Source organism: Neovison vison, chromosome 7 (genome assembly GCF_020171115.1).
Source record: "Neovison vison isolate M4711 chromosome 7, ASM_NN_V1, whole genome shotgun sequence".
NCBI lineage: Eukaryota > Metazoa > Chordata > Mammalia > Carnivora > Mustelidae > Neogale > Neogale vison.
The window spans coordinates 181,729,443-181,753,419 of NC_058097.1; the positions used below are offsets into that span (position 1 = coordinate 181,729,443).

At 40.0% G+C, this 23,977-nt stretch overlaps 1 pseudogene; it reads right to left on the minus strand.

Annotated features, from left to right (window-relative positions):
- Positions 1–14,182: 14,182 nt before the first annotated feature.
- Positions 14,183–22,203, minus strand: LOC122913594 (annotated as a pseudogene).
- Between the last annotated feature and the right edge of the window lie 1,774 nt (positions 22,204–23,977).

The following is a 23,977-nucleotide window of genomic DNA, read 5'->3' on the forward strand; positions in this document are numbered from 1 at the left end:
CTGATTAACCCTCCATGAGCCTATCACCCAGTCAGGTTTTAGTCTTCTACCCATCACGTGGGAAGGGTGGAGGGCTTTTTACAGGTGGTGTAAAATCCTTTTAAGGGTGGTTTCCTCTGGTGGAGGGGGGTGAGGGGTGGGGTTGGGGGGGTGGCTTTTCCTGACTGCCTTTCTTCCAACTATCCTTCATCATCAGGGACGTGTCAGTGATTTGTAAGTTGTAAAGAAATTAAATTTTTGCCTTTAGCCTTTGTTCCCCACATCAGTAGTGACACCCAAAAAAGAGTCAGATATTAATTGTCCTTAGGGGCCAGAATTGCCCCTGCTTGAAAACTGATCTCATAAAAGTTTCATTGTTTTGACAAGAGATCAGAAGGCTGGCTGAGGACGAAGCAAAAGGCTGACACCTCACAATCTCCCCCTCACCCCCACCACTCCTGGGTGGGACAAATGTGACATTCTTTAGGAATGTCCCAACTCTCTTAATGTTAATAGCTTGTTAAAAGGAAAAAACAACCTTGCCACCAGCATTGCCTCAGGTCTGGTACCTTGTAGGCCCTCCTTAGCATATGAAAGTTATATTGAAACGGCCCTTTCCCTTACCTTCCCCCAACCGCATGGTGCAGAACCTGCCATCCCCCACAACCTGGGGCATCAGCTTTTCCTGTCCATGGGTCCTGTCCCCGTGCTTTAATAAACCAACATTTTGCACCAAAGATGTCTCAAGAATTCTTTTTTGGTCATCGGCTCCAGACCTCACCCCACCCAACCTCACGTATGTTCTAGAACTTCCATCAGTTTGGAATACTGTATTCTACATCTCCTTGAATCTTCAGGATGAAAACTTGGCATTAATTTTGAATATGGAAACCAGCTGAGCGGAACACTAGAAGGGAAGAAAAATAATATTCCTTCCACCCTTCTAGCTTTTGTGGCTGAAATTCCTATGTAATAAAAGATTAATCAGAGAAACGACAACAACAACAAAAACAAGACAGAAATTTAATAATATGTACACATCATGATACAGGTGAGATAGGCAGGACTGAGTAAAACTCTCTAAGATTGGCCCCAGACACCACCTTAAATACCATCTTTAGCTAAAGAGAAAAGAAAGCTGTTGGGGGTGGGGGTAGGAGGGAAGTTATGGGAGGTTATCAGGGAAAGCACTGTAACAAGGGTAAGGTTTGTTACACAGATTTGAGTCTGTACCTTCTCCTTTGATGAGAGTTTCTTGTGATTTAGTCTTCCTAGTACAGAGAAAGAGAGATGCTCTTACAAATGGAGATTTCCTTTGTAAATGTAAATTTCCCTTACCAAAGAATAACTTCTGCTGTTTTTTAGAGCTTCTCCAATGTCTGCAGTTTCTTAAGAATAAACAGCTCAGAATAATCCATGTCAGAGTCATATTTTAGGGGAATATTCTGCTATTCTCCAGGCTTAAATCAGCCCTCTTAATGATTTCAGGAAAAATTTAACTACCAGTATCAGTGTAAGGTCTGAATCCCTGAAAGTTAAGAATCTTGTTTTTTTTGTTTGTTTTTTTTGTATTGTGTCCTGCTTTTTCTATTTTGTCGTTCAGTTTCTCTTCTTCCCGAATCATTCCACAAGTCTGGAAGTGGCTTCACATATCAACGATTTGATTAAAAAGATAGTAGTATCTTTGATCTGTATGAAAACAAATGCATTGTGTATTAAAAGTTATAAAAATTTATCTATGGCCTACAGGAATGAAAAATAGGAAAAAAAAAAAAAAAAGGAAAGGAAGGCTTTGGTGTTCTTTAAGTTTTACAGTGACCTTTACAGTGACCTAGGAATAAACCCTAATTGGCAAAATCACTACCCTTGCAGATATAAAGTTGAAACCTAAAAGATTACTGAGAAAAATTAACTTAGTGCAATTTAAGTAGTATAAAAAGGGTAACATCAATGTATAAATAAATTTCAGTTTTTTCCAGACAAATAATTACATAAAGATGAAAAACTTTTAATAAAAAGACCCTTAAACTAGACCTCTGTTTCTTTTTCTAAAAGGGACTTAAAAGAAATTCTTGAAACTTAATGTGGCCACATACCGTGTAATTATCTTCAAATCACCAACATAGCCCAGTTGGTCTCTCTTTTAAATGCAAATGAAAGTCCAAGCAAAAGGTCTTTTCTTTTGAAAATCTTTCTGCCCACAGTAGACCGTATTTGTGGTCAGTAGACCCTATTTGTGTGTCTTTTCTTCTGGAAAAGACAGTAAAGACAGGATTGGGTTCTAGGAATCTGCAGGGAAAAGAGCTATGTGACACATTCAGACCCTTAGAGTTGACATAAAGATTATTTTAAGATGGAAACATTTGAGCTACAGAAGTTTCTGGAAGAAAACTTACCTGACTGAAGTAGAACCTGGGGGGAAATATAATTGCCATTAACGCCCCTCCTAGGGAATTTCCTTAAAACTCAGCTGCCTTGGAAACAAACTGCTCATTCCCATGAATGCTCCCAAAACCCAAGAGAATCTTCGTACTCTTCCTTTGAAGTTGTAACAACCCAAACTCCTCTTTTGTTAAGCTCATATGTATGAACCTTTACCTAGAACTATGCTACAAGTTATTCATTGCAGAGCAACTCCCCTGTGCATGTGTACAGAAACCCTGTCTTTCCTCTTGTTTATATCTATTGTCAATGAATCTGCAGACCCCCAACTACTGGAGGCCTGTGGAAAGAGGAAAACGTTTTCCTTCCCACAGAGTTATGTAGATGCTTTGGCTTTGTCAGTCTTTTAATGGGAAACTTCTGTCTATAACAAAGTACCATCACTATGTCTGCAAAGATATCCGAATTTGATTTACAGTGTTAACTGTAGATCACCGGCACTGAGAGATACCCTTCCTCTCACCGTCTGAAGGAAATGAGACCCCAACAGTTTTGAGTGATTGGCTCAGTGATGCATGACTGGATTAGAAGAGTTGGAATGTACACCAAATCCTTCTGAACGTTAGAAAGGATAACTAGGGTTTTAGTTCAGCCAATCAGATCATACTTGGGTTGGGGGGTGGGGGACATAGGGACTTTCTGGGATCAGGAGACTTTCCCTGTAGAGCACTATTTCATTTTAACAGTGAAGGCGGAGAATAGGACTTCTCACCCCTATTGATGATAAAGCTTGGAAACAAAAAGGAATCCCCTTCATTATGTAAGAATGAATGAATAAAAGAATGAATCGACGTGTTTCATTAATAGAAATAGCTGTATTACTGTATTACTGACTTTCAGACCGACCTGCCATGATCCCAGAATACAGGCCGATAAGGGGCATTGGAGGTATCGTGGGAAAAATTTGTACCTAGTTTACACTGAAATTTGTACCTATTTAAGAAATATTTTACATGAATTATTTATGATGGCTTCTGGGGAGAATTTTTATTCACTTATTCCTTTCCATTTTATTAGAGCAACACATTTTAAATAAGCCCATGAAGCTAATCTAGCCAGCTTCCCTGTGATTGAATACTTGTAATTCATCATGCTACCCCTGTTTATAATGTTTGTCGATATGATGAGCTGTGTAAGAGTAATTACCATATCAATTTTATTTGTCCAGTCTCAGTTTATTTCACCCTTTCCAAATAAATTCTCATATTTACAGTTATTTCAAAAGGGACAACTAAAATGTACTTCTGCACTAAGTAAAACTAATGGTTCCTAATGTGTCTCAGAGATCCTCTTTTCCTCTAGTAATGTATTAGGATATTAGTGTAAATTCTTTTCTTTTTTTTCCCTCCTACTAAAACATTTTATTTGAATTTTCTAAAGTCAAACCTGGCATGTTTGAGAGGAAGAATAGACTATATGCCAAGTAGAATTCTGATGTGAGTTTCATGAAGTTAAGTCTATATAGAAATCCTTGTGTGAACAGATTGGCTGCAAAATATACCAAGCAACCTAATAACACTCCATATCACTGCTGTCACTTTCTCATGGCTCCTGAATCGGTGGTTTTTGGCATCTTAATGACTGGTTCTGTCTTAAGAGTTTAGTTTGACAGTGTTATCAATCCAACTATTAAGAGTACCAAAAACACTGGATCAAATGCCTTTCTAATATTTTATTTCCTCTTTGGGTTTTATAAATGAAACTCATTATTATGGAAGTAATTTGATTTCCGAAGGAAGCCTGTTGTTGTTTTATAAGGTTTTCTGTAATATTCTCTAAAATATTTCTCTATAATATTCTCTAAAATATTAAATATTAAAATATTAAGGTGAATGAATGTGTTTTGTTCTTATTAGATATTTTTTTCTTGTTGTAAAAAAAAATCTACTGACAAATTGAAGAGGTATTTTTCTCTTCTCCTTTTCTCTTACATATTCAAAGTATTATAATAAGGAGCAAGATAATCATCTTTTCTATCTTATATTGATAATGGCCTGGAAAAAGTGTAACCTTTTTATCATCTGCAAGCATCAACTCCTCAGCATTAGAAAAGTCCTAGAAAGAGCACCATATGGGTTGTCAGTGGGGCTGTTTGTAATTCAGCAGTTTTCTGTAGATGTTATTGATGGTATCATTTTAACCAATAAGTAGTTGTTCTTGTGCACTTTTCCAAAGTAAGGGTGGGCATAGGAAGAGTTTACTCAACTCTAAAATGTCTTGCCTATCAGGACAGATCCTCCTTGCCAGGCAGTAGAACACTGAACTTATAATGTTGAGTTTATTTTTCTCTTAGCCTCCCATTGGTTGTGCAAGGGAAGAAAAGCAATTTTTTCTCTACCCCTCTGAGTTCTTTACTAAGCATCCTGTAATGGAAGACAGATGAATATGTGAAAAAGAAATATAAGTATGTATGTGCTCATTATACGTGTGTGTGTTTCTTGTATATACTTGGAAGCTATATATACTTGGAAGTGATCCAGGGAAAACAAAGAACTCAAATCAGTGGCTTAGAGCTCGAGATTATAGAGCATCCTTAATTAAGAAAAATAAAATTTGTGGAGAAATGGCAGAACAAAGGAAAGCAATTTAGGATTCTAAGGGGACAAATTTGGGAAGGGAAAGTAATGGTAGATAAAAGTAAAGTTTGTTGGGGCGCCGGGGTGCCTTAGTTGGTTAAGCATCTGCCTTCAGTTCAGGTCATGATCCCGGCGTCCAGAGACTGAGCCCTGCCTACATGGGGCTCCCTGCTCGGAGGGAGCCCGTTTCTCCTTCTCCCTCTGCCTGCCACTCTGCCTACTTGTGATCTCTTTCTCTGTCAAATAAATAAATAAAATCTTAAAAAAAAAATTATGTTATTTAGATTCCTCTAGTATCTTCTTCAAGCTGATAGGGTCTAAATTTGTCTCTAGTGATTAATTTTTGTTCCTTCTGGTGGAGAAGGGAGTAGGGATACTTTTGAAAATTTATATTCTGCTTTTAAGCAAGTAAGAGGAGGACAGAGAGCCTTTCTTTTATTTGCTTCTTCTCAATTGCTATCAGCTCAAAATAATTCTTATGCCAAAGTGGCATATTTTAGGATGGCAAATTCTGCTATCCTTCAGTTGATACTGGGGCATGGGCAACTATCTCCTCAGCTGGAATAGGTATAAAATTGCTTGTCACAGGTTCCTAATTAATTTTTCTCAGATTTGTAATTTGTGTCTTCCCTTAAAGCATGTATTTATTGAGTTTTTATGATGATTTCAGATTAGGTGATATATACATGGCCTTCTAGCAATATCTGATTTCTTAAAAATTCAGCTTCTCATTTGTCAATATGTATGGTGTAAACATTACTATTACAGAATATTTGCTGCCTTTTGGGGGCAAAGGATTATACTTTCTTTACCCCACCAATGTCAGGCTTGGTTAAGACAATGTGTGTGTCAGCTTTTATTGCCAATGTGTTATCAAGGTCTGCCACAATAACCAGTAATGTTCCACCTAGAGGCTGCTCTGTCAGTATCAGTCCCAGAATCAAGATGCCCCAAGAGGGAAGTAAGCTTCAGTAAAGAATAGACATTTGTTGTATGCTACTGAAATTCGGTGACATTTATTATCATATCATAACCTAGCTTATGCTAGTATACCATATGGAGATTTGAAGAGAAGTAAAGGCAAACTTTTTGACAATAACTTCTATCTGCCAATTAAATAAGTTATCATTAAGGGGAATACTTAAAGTAATACACATAATCAAAATTGATTGAGATGTATTTGGCATCTAGAGTAAATATTTTCCTATTTTCAGATCTCAGAATTTAGCCACAATTAACTTTTCTCTCCCTGAAACTAAATGATAGTGTCTGTCTTTGAATTTTCCAGCTATTCCTTTTAGTTTTATAGGAAGGCCTGTGGACCTCCTAGTTTAAAGCAGTTACAGTTATTTCAGTATGGTAGAGGAAAGAAAAGCAAAATGTATTTCTTTGGCATAGTATGTCTGGTGTTCTTAGACAAAGTGAGGAGCACAAATGCTTACCAGAGTATCAGAAAATACCTACCAGATTCACAAAGGAGATAACCACCCAGTATACAGATCAGTGAGCTATGAAAAAGCTCTCAGTGGCAAGATGTGAGAAAAAGTTTTCCTCCTCATGGTAAGAGGAATATTTTCATTAGATTCTCATGATGCTTAAGACCAAGGAGTTTCAGGTGTGATCGAAGCCAGGCCAGAGTTAGCAGAAACATGTAGAGGTGCCCACAGACCAACTCATATTGATTTTATAGAGCAGCATGGATAGCCCTGGTCTGGGATTATACATTCTGTTTCAGTTGGAGTAGTCTATTAGTCTCGTTCTTCGTTCCATCACAGAAGGAGCTTTGATTACAAATGTCGGAAACCCATTCTCATTAAGTTGAACTAAAAGAATTCATGGACATTTCCATAGGGATTTTAAATGGTGAAATCATCTCACACAGACAAGCCAGGGCAATGTCTCAGTCAGTAATGGCTAGATTCAGGAGTTGGTAAGTCATCAGAGGTCATGTCTATTTCTCCCCTCAGGTCTTCTTATCTTTGTGTTGGTTTCCTTCTCAAGCAAGTTCTTAACTTATGGTAGGAAAGTTGGCCCCTGGAAACCAACAACAGAAGACAACTTCCTTTTTCCAAAATAGATAGTCATGGGAGAGCCCCTGATTGAGTCCTTTTGGGTGGTGTGTTATTCGTTGTGGCTTGCAGTGCTCTCATTAGCCAGGTGGACATCATGGACCACACATGCAGGAATGAGAGAAGGGAGAGTCTCAGCCAAACTCAATGGGATGGGTTTCCCACAGAAGAAGTGCTCTGTTATGAGAAGAAGGGAGGAAGAAAGAATTTGTCAGGGAGACAAAAACAGTGGCTAGGCTGAAACACTGCTTATGTCTTCTTTAGATGGCAATCTTTGGATGGCTAGATGGAACCTGATCCCTTAAGCTGTAGTTTGTCTCTGGTCTGGAACTTAAGTTTTCATTAAGAGCATGGGCATTCTAGTCACTGAAGCAGAGGCATTGCTGAATGTCATCTTATGAATGATCACAATCTGTTGATAGTGTGAAACTGAGATTATTGTTTTTCTTGGTAAAAGAAAACAAAACTTCCAAAGCTTTGGTAGTGATTCAGAGGGGAGTATAAAGAGTTGGAATTTATTGATAGTTAGAAACTAAGGTGTATCTTTCAATGTTAGTGTTGGGGGGAGTTGAAGAAGTCTTTATTAGAACTGAGTAAATATCATGATATAACAATTTAGAGTTGGTAGGAACTTCAAGGCAAGGATTTAAAAACAAGAATTTCAAAAGAATCTTAGGGTGTAACTGTCAATGCATTCTATTGAAGAGTTGATGGATATTTCAGGAAGTTTTTGTAATTAACAACCAAATGATTTGCTTGGGCAAAGACTTCCAGAATAGTAATTTATGCTAATGAAGACATGGGAATAATGTAGTCATATTGATATAGGCAGTTAGCTCTGTGAGAGGGGGTGGTTTTATTCCTCACTGTCCAAGCTGTATGTAGGAATAGATGGTTTTATTTCTGTATATCTTTTAGCCTTAAAAAATGACCTAGTATAGGGGTGCCTGGGTGGCTCAGTGGATTAAAGCCTCTGCCTTCAGCTCAGGTCATGATCCCAGGGTCCTGGGCTTCAGCCCCACATTAGGCTCTCTGCTCAGCGGGTAGCCTGCTTCTGCCTCCCTCTCTGCCTGCCTCTCTGCCAACTTGTGATTTCTCTCTTTGTCAAATAAATAAATAAAATCTTAAAAAAAAAAAAAAAGACCTAGTATAATTATATAAAAATGATTAAAAAATAACTTAAATATTCATTTAAGATGGAAAAAACTTATCTAACATGTATTAAAATATAAATGATAAAAGATTAAAAGAAACATTTAGAGGAAAGTGTCTTAAAATTTTCAATTACTATTTGCTCAGCTATTTTAAATGAACCTGACCTTTTTTTTTTTTTTTGAGGGGGTGGGAAGGGAGCCTTGTAGAGGCAGAGTGAGAGGGAGGAAGTGAATCCCCAGCAGGCTCCACACCCAGCACAGAGCCCCATGTGGGACTCCATCCCATGACCTGAGCCAAAACCAAAAGTCGGATATTTAACCAATTTACTGAGCCACTCACACGCCCCTAAATGAAGATGATTTTAATACTGAACTTAGTACTGAAATGGATATACCCTTTATTATTGAGAAGACATGTTTTGAACTCACTTGGCTGTTTCTCCTTGTTTTTGGAGAGGTCTCTCTTATTGCTGTTATCTTTCTGAAGCAGCTTCTACCCTAGAGCTCTGTTCCTTGGTGTTATTGAGAACACCGTCCTTCAGTTATTCTTTTTTTTTTAATTTGTTAGAGAGAGAGCATAGGCAGACAGAGTGGTAGGCAGAGGCAGAGGGAGAAGCAGGCTCTCTGCCGAGCAAGGAGCCCGATGTGGGACTCGATCCCAGGACGCTGGGATCATGACCTGAGCCAAAGGCAGCTGCTTAACCAACTGAGCTACCCAGGCGTCCCCTCCTTGAGTTATTCTTTCTGGCATTCCTCTGCTCTTTGGGGTGGAGGAGACATAAACCTAGCTCTTCTCATCCCTGTTATTTCTCTTTGCCCCATACAATGGTGTATGTATGATATGCCTGGTAATCTGGATTACCAAACCTAGATTTTTAAAGGGCCTGATAATTTAGGGCCAGGACTATTTTTGATACTCTTATTAATCTCTTTATATGTATGCTATATTTTGAAACTGAAAATAGGATTCAGTTGATGAGTAGTTCTAAAACGCTCTACAAATCTGAATTGTAGCATAGAGCTTCAGAGAACCTAAGTGTAACTATTGCATAAGATATACAAAACCACAGTGTAAATAGAGGTCACTTTATTGGGAATAAATTGCATCTTACAATATTTTAACTATCTTTTCTTTCAAATAAGCCGCCTGTTATTCTCATTATGATCTCTTTATATTTTTTCCTTCCCCTGTCCTCCTTTTCCCAGAATCTGAGTCTTCTTGCTTAGACTTACCTGTTGTGATGTCCACACTGCCGTGACAGCAGCAGGTCAAAATAAACATGGAACGGGGTGCTTCTGCAAGGGGGCTATTGTCCCTGACTGGAATTTCAGCTGTAACAGATGCATTGACATTCAATGAGCCACTTGGGAAGGCTCCAGTTCTTTCCTGTATCTTAGAAGTGCTACCATCCACCCTCCCTGAGGAGTTAGTACACATAGAACACCACACTCTTCTCTTCACACTGAAGTAAATAACACTGCAACTTTTGACCTCTGAGAGGGAAAACTCATTGTCTACAGTACATGAAAGTCTCATGCAGGAAGTCACTGAAGAAAGCTTGAGCAATTTAGACTCAAGTGTCTAATTTAGAGTATACCTATTGCCTGAAAATTCCCCTATCTTCAGTAAATGCACAGCACAGACTTATGCTCCCAAACACACAGAGATGAAGAGAGAGGAAGAAAAAGAATGCCAACAGCTCATGCATGAAAGCATTTTCTGCAAAGTAAAACAATGATAAGATTGGATCTACAAGAAGGTACCTGTTAAAGCAAAATTGACAAAGATTTTTTTTTTAAGGTTTTATTTATTTATTTGGCAGAGAGAGATCACAAGTAGACAGAGAGGCAGGCAGAGAGAGAGGAGGAAGCAGGCTCTCTGCTGAGCAGAGAGCCCGATGCGGGGCTCGATTCCAGAATCCTGAGATCATGACCTGAGCTGAAGGCAGTGACTCAACCCACTGAGCCACCCAGGCGCCCAAAATTGACAAAGATTAACTGATAAAGAAGACCTTATTCATGACTGCTGCAGTAGAAGAGAGAGGATAAGAACCCATAGGAGCTCAGCTTCACTAAAACATAGTGCTAGAGAGTTTGTAAGAGCTGAGATGGAGGGGATCATAGGCCATCTATGTATTTATTTACTTATTTATTTAAAAGGATTTTATTTATTTATTTGACAGAGAAAGAGAGAGAGAGAGAGAGAGATCACAAATAGGCAGAGAGGCAGACAGAAAGAGAGGGGGAAGCAGGCTCCCTGCTGAGCAGAGAGCCTGATGCAGGGCTCGATCCCAGGACCCTGAAATCATGACCTGAGCTGAAGGCAGAGGCTTAACCCACTGAGCCACCCAGGCGCCCCATAGGCCATCTATGTTTGTTGACTGTCCTTATTCACAGGAAAACTAAACTTTCTTATATGTTCATGACACAGAGTAGTTTTACCAGTTGAAGCAAAGGTCTCACCCCCGCCTGTGGAAACTGGGAGATAGGAGTGCTCTCGTCAGTGATGACTATATTTTAAAGAGATGGTTTACACATTCTTGAGAAAGGCATTTCTGGGGTTGTAAAACTGACAAGAACTTGGAAGCTATTTATATACATTTCAAAGGAGTAGAAAAGAAATTCAGAAGTTTTTCTAAAGTAAGTGCTATAAGGAAAGTGAAGTCAGGGGCCTAGAGGTAGGAAGAAGCCTGTCTAAAGTTTGGTCATCCTGGGGGAAAGATTAAGGCCATCTTGGTTACATTCTTGGAGCATACCTTCTACGTCCATCTGTCAGCTTCTTCACAGAAAGAAGAATCTGCCTTGACATCATTCTGGATAAGATACGGTACACTTAGCATATATGAAGTAGATGGATGTCTATGGAGGTTGAACTGAAGCCATTGCTACCAACTTGCCCTTTGTGGCCTTTTGAATGGTTTAAATTCCCACTTTTAGCAATTCATAATCTTGGGTTAATCTTTACTCTTGCTTTGGCATTTTCTTCTCCTGCTCCTACTCCTCTCCCTTCCCTTCCTCCTCACCCCCTTCCTCCTTCTTTTAAAAAAGATTTATTTATTTATGTATTTATTTGAGAAAGAAAGCAAGCATGAGCAGGGGAAGGAGTAGAGGGAGAAGCCTACTCTCCACTGAGCAGGGAGCCTGATGTGGGGCTTGATCCCAGGACTCTGGGTTCATGACCTGAGCTTAGCCAACTGAGCCACCCAAGTGTCCCTTGGCATTCTCTTGTTATAAACAAACATACCTTTGATTATATGTGTATTTGTGTGTGTATCACACACACACACACACACACACACATACAACACACACACACACACACACATTGTATATTATATGTGTTTATGAATGAATATATTTATTTCCTGTGGAAAGAAGATCAAGAGCAGCCTCCTAGACCATACTGCCTAGAGCATAAAGAAGATTATGCACAGGAGGAAGGAAAAATAACATGAGCTACATTTACTGTGAGTCAGGTGTAGTCTTAAGGTGTAGTCTTAAGCCCTCTAGTGTTACTCATTCCATCCTTACAGTGACTGTACAAGGTAAGTATGATGGTCTTCCCTCAAAATAGAAGCGAACCTAGAAAACTGAAGTCACTTAAGGCTGTGTAGCTAGTGAAGGGCAGAGCTGGGGTTCTGACACAAGGCTATAATGAGTCTGCTGCCTCTAGTTTTGATGTTTGACCACTGACAGTTTTGAAGTTACCACCCTCCACCTTTCCCTTTGCCCCACATTTGAGCAAGTCACTATAAAAGCAGGATCAAATCATACAAACTTCTGGGCACTAGCAGAGCACCCCTCTTCCTGCCTCTAAAGCAAAATAAATATCAAAACCATTTGTCTCTCCCTTTTCTCAAGCTGCTCCCAGCCAACTTGGGTGCTTACCCTGTTCTACCGGGGGAAAAAAAAATCCTAGTATGTGACTAATAAACCTTTTTATATTCTGATGTTGATGTATGATGTCATTAGTCTTGCTTGATGTTTTAATTGATTTCAGGGGTCAGATTGATTTCTCCCTCTGCAGGCAGGCAACCACAAAACAGGCAATGCAAAATGGAAAGGGGAGGTGGGACCACTGAACACACACATGACCACTTCATATTACAGTGGCTAACACTCTACTTGTGCCTTAGCCACATACCCCTGCTATGCTATGAATAGTACTCAGGCAGAAAAAGTGGGTGGGGTGGGAGGGGGGCTCATTTGAAGTAGAACAATTTGCACTGATTCTGCATGTTACAATTTTGGTTCATCTTTTCCGTGCACTTTCAGTTCTTTTAATTATAAGCTGTGGCCATGTAGGATACTGTGAACCAAAGTAAGCTTTATTGCAGGAAAGGACTGTTTAAACAGTTGAAGGCCTGTTTCTTCCTTCTCTGTTCTGTTGTTATGAATATAATGAATTTTTAACAAATAGAGGGCCTGTTGCTGAGCTGGAAGACAAATGCTCTGTTACAATAGTAAAAGCAGACCATCTCATGCATCTTCTGAAAGATTTAGTCAAAGAATTGTCCCCATAGGTAATGAACATCTGTTTTATTTAGCTTCCTCTTCTCCAACTCTCTGATAACAGAACTGATTTTCCTCTGAAGAAGCTGTTCCATATGTTTCAGCAAAGCTAAGGCCTTTAACTTCATAAAATCTGTCCCAAACACAGGGGTGGACATAGAACCCAGTCTATGGGTTGAAGTCTAAAACTACATTATCCTCCTGAACCTACTTGTGTGTTTAGAAATGCACATGTCACTGAGTTCAGGCCAACCAGAATCCTCGGTGAGAATCTTCTGCTAGACCTTTTAACATGATGACAGGGCACCTGGGTAGCTCAGTCGGTTAAGCATCTGCCTTTGGCTCAGGTATCATCATCATTCCAGGGTCCTGGGATCAAACCCCACGGTTGGACTTCTGCTCAGCAGTGAGTCTGTTTCTCGAAACCTCTTCCTCTGACCCTCTGCCTGCTTGTGCTATCTCTTTCTCTCAAATAAATAAATAAAAATCTTAAAAAAAAAAATTAGACCTTTAACATGACTGCATCTCTCAGCTGGTGTTGCTGGTAGATTGTGACAAAGGGCTGTCACAGGTGATTGTTCTTTATACCTGAAGCTAAATTCATTGACCAAGAGAAAAGGACATGGGCTTCCAAGATACAACTCTTGAAGCCAATTATTTTTGGAAATTTTTGTTAACATAAGCCAATGAATTCCCCTTTTCTTCCTAAGCTAGTTTGAGATGCGTTTCATTACTTGTAGTCAAAAGTTTACATTGTTACATTGTTTATGTGTAAATATACTGTGTCATGAAAGATGTACTAGGTAAGGGATAAAATAATTTATTGTCCAAATCAGAACACTTTTGAAAGTAAAACTGGATAGGATTCATATTTACAGAGGGCAACAGGTTACACTGGAACTGTCCCAGGCCAACCAGGGCATGTGTTAACCCTAATAATTAGGTTTTATCATACCATATTGTATGTCTTTTAGACCTTATAGTGGCTTCCTCCATGCCCATAGATTTTTTCTTTTTTTTTAACATATATAGGCAACTCTTTAATGAGTTACATTTGGAAACAGAAAGGGGAGGTCAGCCAGGCACTTTTAACTGTGGTTTTATGCAGTTAAGCCCTTCAAAGAATAGTGAAATCAAGGCACTTCTCCTCCTGGAATATTTCCTTCTTATTTTTCTTTGTTGTAAGGTTATATAGAAATGTATGAGTATATGGGCATTTTAAAAGAGAAGGGATAACCTGTGAGGAAGGAAATCAGACAATAAATCTAAAACTATGGAAATTAAAAACTTCAACTTGGGGAAGGGTAGGAAGCAACACAATTTTTCAAAGCTGTTACATTCTATGCAGTTGTCCTTTCAAGTAGGAATAGAAAAAAACAGATACTCAGCTGCAGAATGAATCTGGGTCTTGACTTTAGAGCTTCTGTTGTCTTTGGAATTGGGTGGGGCATCAAGTGCCTTTTTCAGAATAGGCCAGAGAAGATATGTCTAATCTGGTTTGTAAGGCCTTTGTTAGCCCTGTGGCCAGCAGCCCATGGGGGGAACACCCAGTTCTTCCTAGTCCAGTCATAGGCCTTGGGCCCACTGTAGTGTGAAGACAACCAGATTTGCTTGTTTGGGGTCTGCTTGTTGATCACATAGCTTCAGATCTCGACCTAGCGTAACTGTTAAAACACCACTCCTAAACGAGACATCATAGACTTAGAATGAGTAAGGTTTGTCTGCGAGGTCTTCAACAAACTCTGCTAGGGAGTCTGGTGTCTTCTCTACCAGCTTTCATAGGTGGTCTCATCTAGACTGTCAGGCTCGCCCAAAGTTCCCACTGTCCTCAGAGTCATCAAACACTCTGCTTTCTGACATTCACCATCTGGTTGAGGCAGTGGAGGCTTGGAGGAGTGTGGCTGGGTCCCAACTCACAGGCACCAGTGGTGACCTTAGGGCTGGGTGTTCCCTCCTCGCCCTCAGGGCCCCAGCAAGGGTCAGGGCTGAGCCCAGGAGGTGCCGGGTGGGGCAGTGTGCACCTATACCACCCTCCGACTCCAGGGACTGCACAGAGCAGAGAGCCCGATGTGGGACTCGATCCCAGGACCCTGAGACCATGACCTGAGCCGAAGGCAGGGGCTTAACCCACTGAGCCACCCAGGCGCCCCCAGAGTTCTGTAATACATACTGAATGTGTAAGAAAACAGCTCTGTGTGGCCTGTCTACACATGTGGCAGTAGGCACTTTATTTTGGCCTGACCAACAATATTTCCTGGTTTCCTTTTCATTACGGAAACTTTTTGGCTCTTTATGTGCTAGTGGGCTTGGGCACAGGAATAAAACAGTTGCTCTAGGCAGTCATAGCCATTTAGTTCGCCCATATGAGTGAATGATCTTTAGAAAGCTTTTCACCTACTTAGGGCCACTAGGATGTCAGGAGAAGTCTGTTGGCGACTTCTAGGGAAGTTTTTCTTCCCTGAGAGAAAAGAGACACAAGAATAGACGTCATTCTCTGGATTCCTTACCCAACTACATTCCTGCTCTGGGTGCTGTTGTGTTAAGACTCAATGACTGAGTCTGTGGCAGCAACGTGGGGTCCGTGAGGTTGTCAGTCTGCAGATAGACACCTGCATGCTGAGGATGGTGGTGCCGACACATGGAAAGTTTTTGGAGCCTTAACGTTGTCACTCAATCTGGAATCAACCCTGGGATTTCTGCCTCCAGAGGTCTTGTCAGATAAGCATGTCGTATTCTTGTGGGTTAAGCTATTATCAGGGAGGTATCTGTTAACCTAGTTAATATAAGAGGCATAAATTCCATACCAGGCTGTCAGTGTCCATGTCATGGTCGTATCCTACTGGATGGGCAAATTCTGCAGACAGCTTCCAGAATCAATCCTCACCATATCACCAATGCTGCCCTGTATTTTTCAAGAGGAAGAAAAAGTTGTCTAGATAGGCCTCGTTGTCGTCCACCTAAGAAAACCTCTCTTCCTCTCTCTCTTACCTCTTTGTGCTGTAGCCAATCATTATTCAAAGATGCATATGGAAAACAGTTAACATAAGTTTATAAGAAAACTACAAATAGCTATCTTTTGTGACTTTAACCTTACTCCCTACTATAGCAACCTAGAATTGATTGGCTTTTCTAAATCCTGTGCAAAGCCTTACCCATTCCAGGATACCAGGATTTTCATGGAGGCCTGGAACAAGCAACAGGAGCCCTTTCCCTCTCTCAGGGCTTGGCAGAGAGCAAGCTCATCATAGTGAATCGAGCTTTCCACATCCTGCTGCCTTCCAAGTACCCGTTTATCAGGTCATTGGATGATGAGAGACTGAACATTGGTGTCACTATTAGGAAGCATGGGCTCTAGTCATATCTTTGCCACCAGGAAGATCTGCCATCCAAGACACCTTATGCAAGCCCCTGGGAGATTTCAGTTTTACAGTCTGTAAAATGAGGATTTTGGATGAGAGAATTTAGAATTCTAAAATTGCATACTCAGAATCCAAAGAGACTTCATCTCAGGAAATGAGGTTTCATAGCACCAGCCAGACTCCATCTATTATCAGTGGTTGCTGGAAAGTTGTGTTGAGAAGTGAGGTAGACTGTATAGATATCCATAACATCTGTCTCTCCATAGATACCACAGGTATCCAGGACCTAATCCCCAGAATCTGTGAACAAAAGGGACTTCTCATATGTAATTAAGTTAAAAACTCTCAGATGAGATTATCCTGAATTATCTGGTGGGGGGACACTAACTGAGATCTATTCTTATAAGAGACCTGCAGATTTGACTACAGAAGAGATGAAGAGACAGGTGTGTATGTGACTTCACTTCTGGCTTCCCAGGTGGAGGAAGGGGTCCTAAGCCAAGGAATACAGGGAATGCAGTTCTAGAAGCTTGAAGAAGTAAGGAAACAGATTTACTTCGGAAGCTTTGGAGGGGATGCAGCCCTGCCAACAGTTTGATTTTTGACATCTAACTGGAACTATAAAAGGATAAATTTGTATTGCTTTAAGCCACTGAGTTTGTGGTAGTTGGTTATAGCATCCTAACTAAATAACTCAAGAAGGATGATAAAGTGTCATTGACCTCAGCAGAGATACAGACTAGGTTATATTAGAGACGGTCCATTCTGAATGGAAGTGAGTGGCAGTGAGTGCTTTCTTGTCTCCCAGCTGTAGTTTCTGGCTTAGAATACTGTGGATCTGGATATGTAAAAATAGCTTTGTAATACACTGGTATTTTCTGCTTTTATCTGAATATTGCCCTCTAACAAGGATCTTCCAATATGTGCCGACAGGTTGCTCTTCAGCTTTCCTCATAAATTATATTTACCGACAATAGCAGACTGGGGGTGCCTGTGTGAGTGAATTATTTTCAACATTTATCTTTTTCAATTGGCATTTATTGCTGTGGCTTCTAACCTATGGCATGTATCAAAATAACTTAAGAAGTTTATAAAAGTGCATGCCTGGATCTCAACCCAATGGATCCAAACAGAATTTCCTTAAGCGTTATTTTTATATTCTTTGAAGACATTATAAAATACACACAAAGGTGAAAACAATTTATTGAGTCAGCTGCCATTGACTGATATAATAGGAAATACTCCCCAAATATTTCTATTTTTGCAACAGATTTGACAGCCTTGTGGTTCTCTCTCTGTCATGATACCCATGTTCCCATGGTGGTACATGGAGGTAAGCCAGGCCAAAAAAGCTCAGAAATTTTCCTTCAGAGTGCATTAAATAATGCTAAATGTGTGATTTATTACTCATACTAGCATGCTGACTATTTCAGGAAATTGCCAGTCTGTCTTAGGCTGAATGGCCTCTCATCAAATTTGATGTCATCTGTTTGCTGACTGGAGAGACAGAAAATATTGCTGTTCTATCCTACTTTATACAAACATTAAATTGAACTGTCTGAAATTACTGTTTTTTCCAGGTCAAAAATACTGGAATGCTGGCAATTCCATATGGTTTAACCTGCTAAATGAATTTATTAGTAAATAAAATCAAACAAGCTAAATTATTCCAACAGTTTTTTTTAAAGTGAAATTTAATAAGTAGGTAAATACTAGTATAACTTCCAGGTTATTGAAAGTAACCAGAGAGATGAAAGATAAATTGTTAGTCAAAATTCTGCGTATTACGGGGCGCCTGGGTGGCTCAGTGGGTTAAGCCGCTGCCTTCGGCTCAGGTCATGATCTCAGGGTCCTGGGATCGAGTCCCGCATCGGGCTCTCTGCTCAGCAGGGAGCCTGCTTCCTCTCTCTCTCTGCCTGCCTCTCTGCCTACTTGTAATCTCTCTCTGTCAAATAAATAAATAAATAAAATCTTTAAAAAAAAATTAAAAAAAAAAATTCTGCGTATTACGGTCTTTGTTGATTTTCTTCAGCCTTCCCAAGACATGAATTTGTTTCATTGTCTTCAGTGATTTTTGTACATATTCATCGAATGTGTGACTGTTACTATTGTATATAAATGAAAAGCAACCACAAATCATGAATTATGTGTGTGTACTTAAAATCCTGTAATATAATATGCACTGTAAATGAGTTTATTACATATATTATTAAGGTTGGGCTAGGTGTAGCCCATTGCAATTAGAGTAAAAAGTCTTGAGTTGGAGTCCACATGTGTGACTTGTTTTCATGTCCCCATCTGCAAAATGGGGAATATTTACCAGGGAGAATTACTGTGAGGCTCAAATTAGATAATGTGTATGCAGGTAACTGTAAATCATAAACACTGTAAGATATTATGGTGTATATGAAATAAGTACGGGCTGAAGATTTGTCATCTATGTGTCAACAGACTAAGCTGTTTCTAGGATGCTAACCAGATGCACTTTGTCAGTTGACAAACAGAACTTGTTTATGCATTGATAAAAAAAGGTTTACTATCTCCTATGGAATAGATAGCTAACAAGTGTGAGAGATTTATGTGAAAAAACAAAAGTCCATTAATTAAATAAATAAGGTAAAAATAATTAACCTAACAATCACATTTCAAAAAGAATACCTGTTTTTTTAACTCAAAAGATTTTTATTATTATTATTATAATTAGGATTATTTATTTGACAGAGAGAGAGAGAGCACAAGCAGGGGAACAGGCAGGCAGAAGGAGAAGCAGGCACCCTGCTGAGCAAGGACCCCCCCCCCCATGTGGGGCTCTATCCCAGGACCCTAGGATCATGATCTGAGGTGAAGGCAGATGCTTAACTGACTGCACCACCCAGGCATCTAGATTTTTATTATTATTTTTTAAAATTTATTTTAAGTAATCCCTACACCCAAGACAGGACTCAAACCTGCAACCCCAAGATCAAGAGTTACACATTCCCCTGACTGAGCCAGCCAGGCACCCCTCAAAAGATTATTTAAATCTTCACGTTTTAATTTAACCCAAACTTCTTTGTGTTGAGAGGTATAACATTAATTTCTTTTAAGCATTCTTATAAGAATGTTTTGTTCCCATTGTTTGTAAATGAGCTAATGTGATTAGCTGATGATGACAGGGGCTCATACTGACTGTTATGACTTCCCTGTCAAGGATCTCACAAACATACCTCTCCACTGCACAAGTATTATTACTTTATTTTAATTATATTGTACTTCAAGAGCATTTTAATGTTGTTACATATTATTTCTTGTGTGTAATTAGTGAAATAGAAAGTGATAAACTTTATTATTTTTACTTTATTTACTTCTGTATTATTTTATTTATGGGCAGTTCTCCTTTAAGAGAGGAACAGATAAGTGAATGGATCTTCTCGATACATGTGGTGGTCATTGTCTGGAAATAGAACCCACCCAGAGAAATCTGAGTATGCTTTGAGAATACCAGGATCCTGGGAGGGCTATTGTAGAGTCTTGGAGAATTTATCCATGGAAGAGCAAATGTGGTGGGTCTGTGACTAATGGAATGACAGATAAGAGGATGACGGAAAGATCTGCAAGGGTGAGGAAGCAGCATGGCCAAGGGCACAGAGGTGTGAAACACCACAGGTGTAGAATTAGAATGATAACCAGTTAGTATGCCTGGAATATAAAACTCGAGGAGGAGGAGGGCAAGGGCGCTTTCTGATAAGGAATAAGCCTATGGCTGGTTAATCAGGTCATCGGGGTCCTGCCGGTAGCTTGTTCATTACATGCCTGTTTTCTAATTTGATCAACTTCGGTGGCAACTGTCATCAGACAAGGCAGGTGTTTTCTGGAGAGGCTCTGTCGCACACCCTCAAAGAATTTCCCCTTCTTTCTAAAGCACCTGCTACCGCCGCACAACTGGCTGATAAATACACCGATGATATTATTTTTCTGTTCAGAACTACCAGGAAAGCTGAAGTCCCACTCAAGAAGGCATAAGCTTCGCCCAGGCATCACTTGGGAAAAAGTGTTGCTTAGCTGAGCCATTCAAACTGGGCACTGTATCAAATCCATAAAAAGTACTCCATAAATAGTAGGAGTTGCTGTGGTTGCGTGTATTTTGATCATTGAATTCTCCTTCCCTTAAACCTAGACTTTGCCACTTACACTAAATTCCTTTCACTTTGATCTGATTCATAGGTACTGGCTTGTATGTTGGGCGTACTGATAAAGATATAGGAGTAGTATTAAATGTACTAGGATGTGCCAAGATCTGGTTCTAAGGACTAGGGTATATTACAAACTTATTAAAACAAAAGAGATGTATCTAACTTCAGGCCAGTATAAGAGCTGACACATTCATCAGTATCTCTCATCAATTTTTTTATGGGTTTATAGATCTTTTTAAAGAGTTAAAATTTTAGAAGAAGTTTGAAAAAAAAATCTAAACATATACTTGATATTTCACTACATTTTTTATTCTAGAATTTTTTTTTAAAAGATGGCTCTTTGAATATTGCTCAGGTGAATAGGATAATGGTAAAATACATATGTAAGATAACAGACTAATAATTCAGTAAACACTTTGGCACTTAGCATCCAGTTTATGAAATAAAACTTTGCCATTGCCTTTAAAACTTCAGTGAGTTCCAGAATTTTGTGTATAATATTTTCCTTTTGTAGAAATTTTATCATGTGTTGATCTTTAAACCTAAAATATCAGGGCGCCTGGGTGGCTCAGTGGGTTAAGCCTCTGCCTTCTGTTCAGGTCATGATCTCAGCTTCCTGGGATCGAGCCCCACATCGGGCTCTCTGCTCAGCAGGGAGCCTGCTTCCCCCCCTTCTCTCTGCCTGCCTCTCTGCCTACTTGTGATCTCTCTCTGTCAAATTAAAAAAAAAAAAAATTAAACCTAAAATATCTAACCATACCCATTCATTAGCAAAGCCAGCTCTGTCAAAGTTCAAGTGTTTATTCATGTATGGGAAAGTGGGATGGGTGGTCTGGACCCTCTGTTGTATGCCATTGGTCTGTTTGTCTTTTCCTACCCTGTTTTCACAGTTTTAGCTATCATGGCCTTAGAAGTTTTATATAAATTCTTGATACTTTAATATTTTTTATTTTCTTTCTGGTTCTTTTCCTCTGTGTCATGGTAAAATGTCTCAATTTTGCCTTTCATTTTATTGAATCCATTTTCTAAAGGTCAGTTCTGTTTTATTTAGCATTCAATACATATTTTTTTTTAAAGATTTTTTAATTTATTTATTTGACAGACAGAGATCACCAGTAAGCAGAGAGGCAGGCAGAGAGGGAGGAAGAAGCAGGCTCCCCGCTGAGCAGAGAGCCCAATTCGGGACTCGATCCCAGGACCCTGAGATCATGACCTGAGCTGAAGGCAGAGGCTTTAAACCACTGAGCCACCCAGGCGCCCTCCAATACATATTTTAATTCACTATTGAAATTTTAGTTTTCTTGCCTTTTTTTTTTTTTTTTTTTTGTCTCATCTTGCACACTAATACCTCCTAAGAAAAACAGAGTGGTTTTGGGGCGCCTGGGTGGCTCAGTGGGTAAAGCCTCTGCCTTCAGCTCAGGTCATGATCCCGATCCTGGGATCAAGCCCCGGATCAGGCTCTCTGCTCAGCAGGGAGCCTGCTTCCTCCTCTCTCTCTGCCTGCCTGTGATCTCTGTCAAATAAATAAATAAAATCTTAAAAAAAAAAAAAAAAAGTAAAGAAAAATAGAGTGGTTTTAATGCAAAGAATGTAGAGACATCATTCCTCCCAACTTACACATAGATGTATAGTATTTAGAATACCCTGGCAAACATCTGCAGAGATTAGGTTCTGATTCTAGTAATAAATCCTTATTAGGGTTCTGTACTCCTAATAAGGAATCTTTAGAGTTATATATCAAATAGACTGTAATACAAAGCACCCCAAAATTTAGTGGCTTAAAACAACATTTATTACGCTTGCTATTTTGCAGGTCAGAAATTTTAACTGGGCTCAAGGTGAGTAATCTTGCCTGGCTGGACTCCGTCATTAGATTTCAGCCAGCGCCAGGTCAGCGGGGGGCTGGCTGGTCTCGCACAGGCTCGTGGGGGACAACTCATCTCCGCACACTTGGTCTCTCACCACCCTTCGGCTTGCTTGGGCTTGTTCACATGGCAGCAGTCCGTTTCCAGGAAACAACAGAAGTGTGTAAGCACTCTTGAGTCTTCGTCTTGGAACTGGCACAACATTGCTTCTACTGCATCACAAGGACCGGAGCAAGTCGGGAGGCCCGCCGAGATTCACAAGGAAGGAGAGGGGATCCCACCTTTGCGTGGCAGGGAGGCCAGTTGCGAAGGGCGTGGCTACAGAGCTGAGTCATGGATTGTGGCTGGTTTTTGCATTCAGTTGCAGGCAACATCCTCTTTCTTGGGTATTGATCTGTGTTTTGAACAGGCTCCATGTTGTGGTTTCTTTTTCTATGTTAATGTTGAAGCCAGGAAAGGACCAGCTAGAGCTGTGGGGCATATAATAAAAGGGCGTTTAAATTACCCTTCTCCCTGTTCACTGCCTACCTGGACCTAAATTTCTTCACAATATTCTTCCCTTGAGAAGCTCAGTTTTCTTGTCCTGTGAATAAGAGTTTTTACTGATGTTTTGCTCAGAAGTTGAGAAAGCCTGCATCAGGGATTGGTAGCCATTTTAAACTGGAAGACTTAGCTTGATAATAGGTTGTTATTCTTTATTCCAGGTGATAGGTTATATTCATTTGCTCTCACAATGACCACCATAATACCATTGTTTTTAAGATTTTATTTATTTATTAGAGAAAGCGTGCACAAGTTGGGGGGAGGCGCAGAGGGAGAAGCTGACTCCCTGCAGGGCAGGGAGCCTAGTGCAGGGTTCAGTCCCAGGACCCTAAGATCATGACCTGAGCTGAAGTCAGATTCTTTTTTTCTTTTTTTTTTTTTTTGACAGAGAGAGATCACAAGTAGGCAGAGAGGCAGGCAGAGAGAGAGGAAGGGAAGCAGGCCCTCTGCTGAGCAGAGAGCCCGATGCGGGACTCGATCCCAGGACCCTGAGATCATGACCTGAGCTGAAGGCAGCGGCTTAACCCACTGAGCCACCTAGGCGCCCCTGAAGTCAGATTCTTAACTGACTAAGCCACCCAGGCGGCCCACATAATACCGTGTTTTGACAACAGCTTGCTGGAACTTCATTTCCTGATGAGTTGCCTGACATGCAAAACCAAGATTTCTTGAGTTCAATTTCTTCCCAGGTAATTCATCTTTGTCCCATGCTCCTTGGTACCTGCGCTGAGACCTGGTATTGTTTCTGAGCTGGCAATGTTTGAATTGGTTCTTGTTTACCCTTTTGAACCTACATCAATCAGGTTGTCAGTATAGACACCCACATTTACATAACTAATGGCAATCCTGCTCGGTGTCATTTCAGTTTGCGCTATGACTAGTGATCTCATTTACACACTGGTGACCTTCCAGATTTCACTTCTGTTAATTTCATCTGTAGGTCTTTTAAGTTCAAACTGCAAGATTCCTGCCTATTCAGAGAAATGCTCTCAGGAGTCTTGTCTCTGCTACTTTCTGCTGTCTAATTTCCCCCTCTTATTTATTACCCCAGCTTTTAATTTACTATCTTATTGATGTAACAGATTTTGCTCTAATATTTTAGCATCCTTTTGGCCTCTCTCCTTTTTACCGTAGAAGCTATGAAAACTCTTGCTGTTTGTATCAGACTATGCTGCTGTCTTTCCCAAGAGGGTGCTAGTGGCCACACTGAGCCACCAAATTGTCTGTTTTGATGGAACTGATTAATCATGCAAGGTAAACTTCCATTCCTTTTTCAGTGAAATGAATAGATTTTGTTTATTTTATT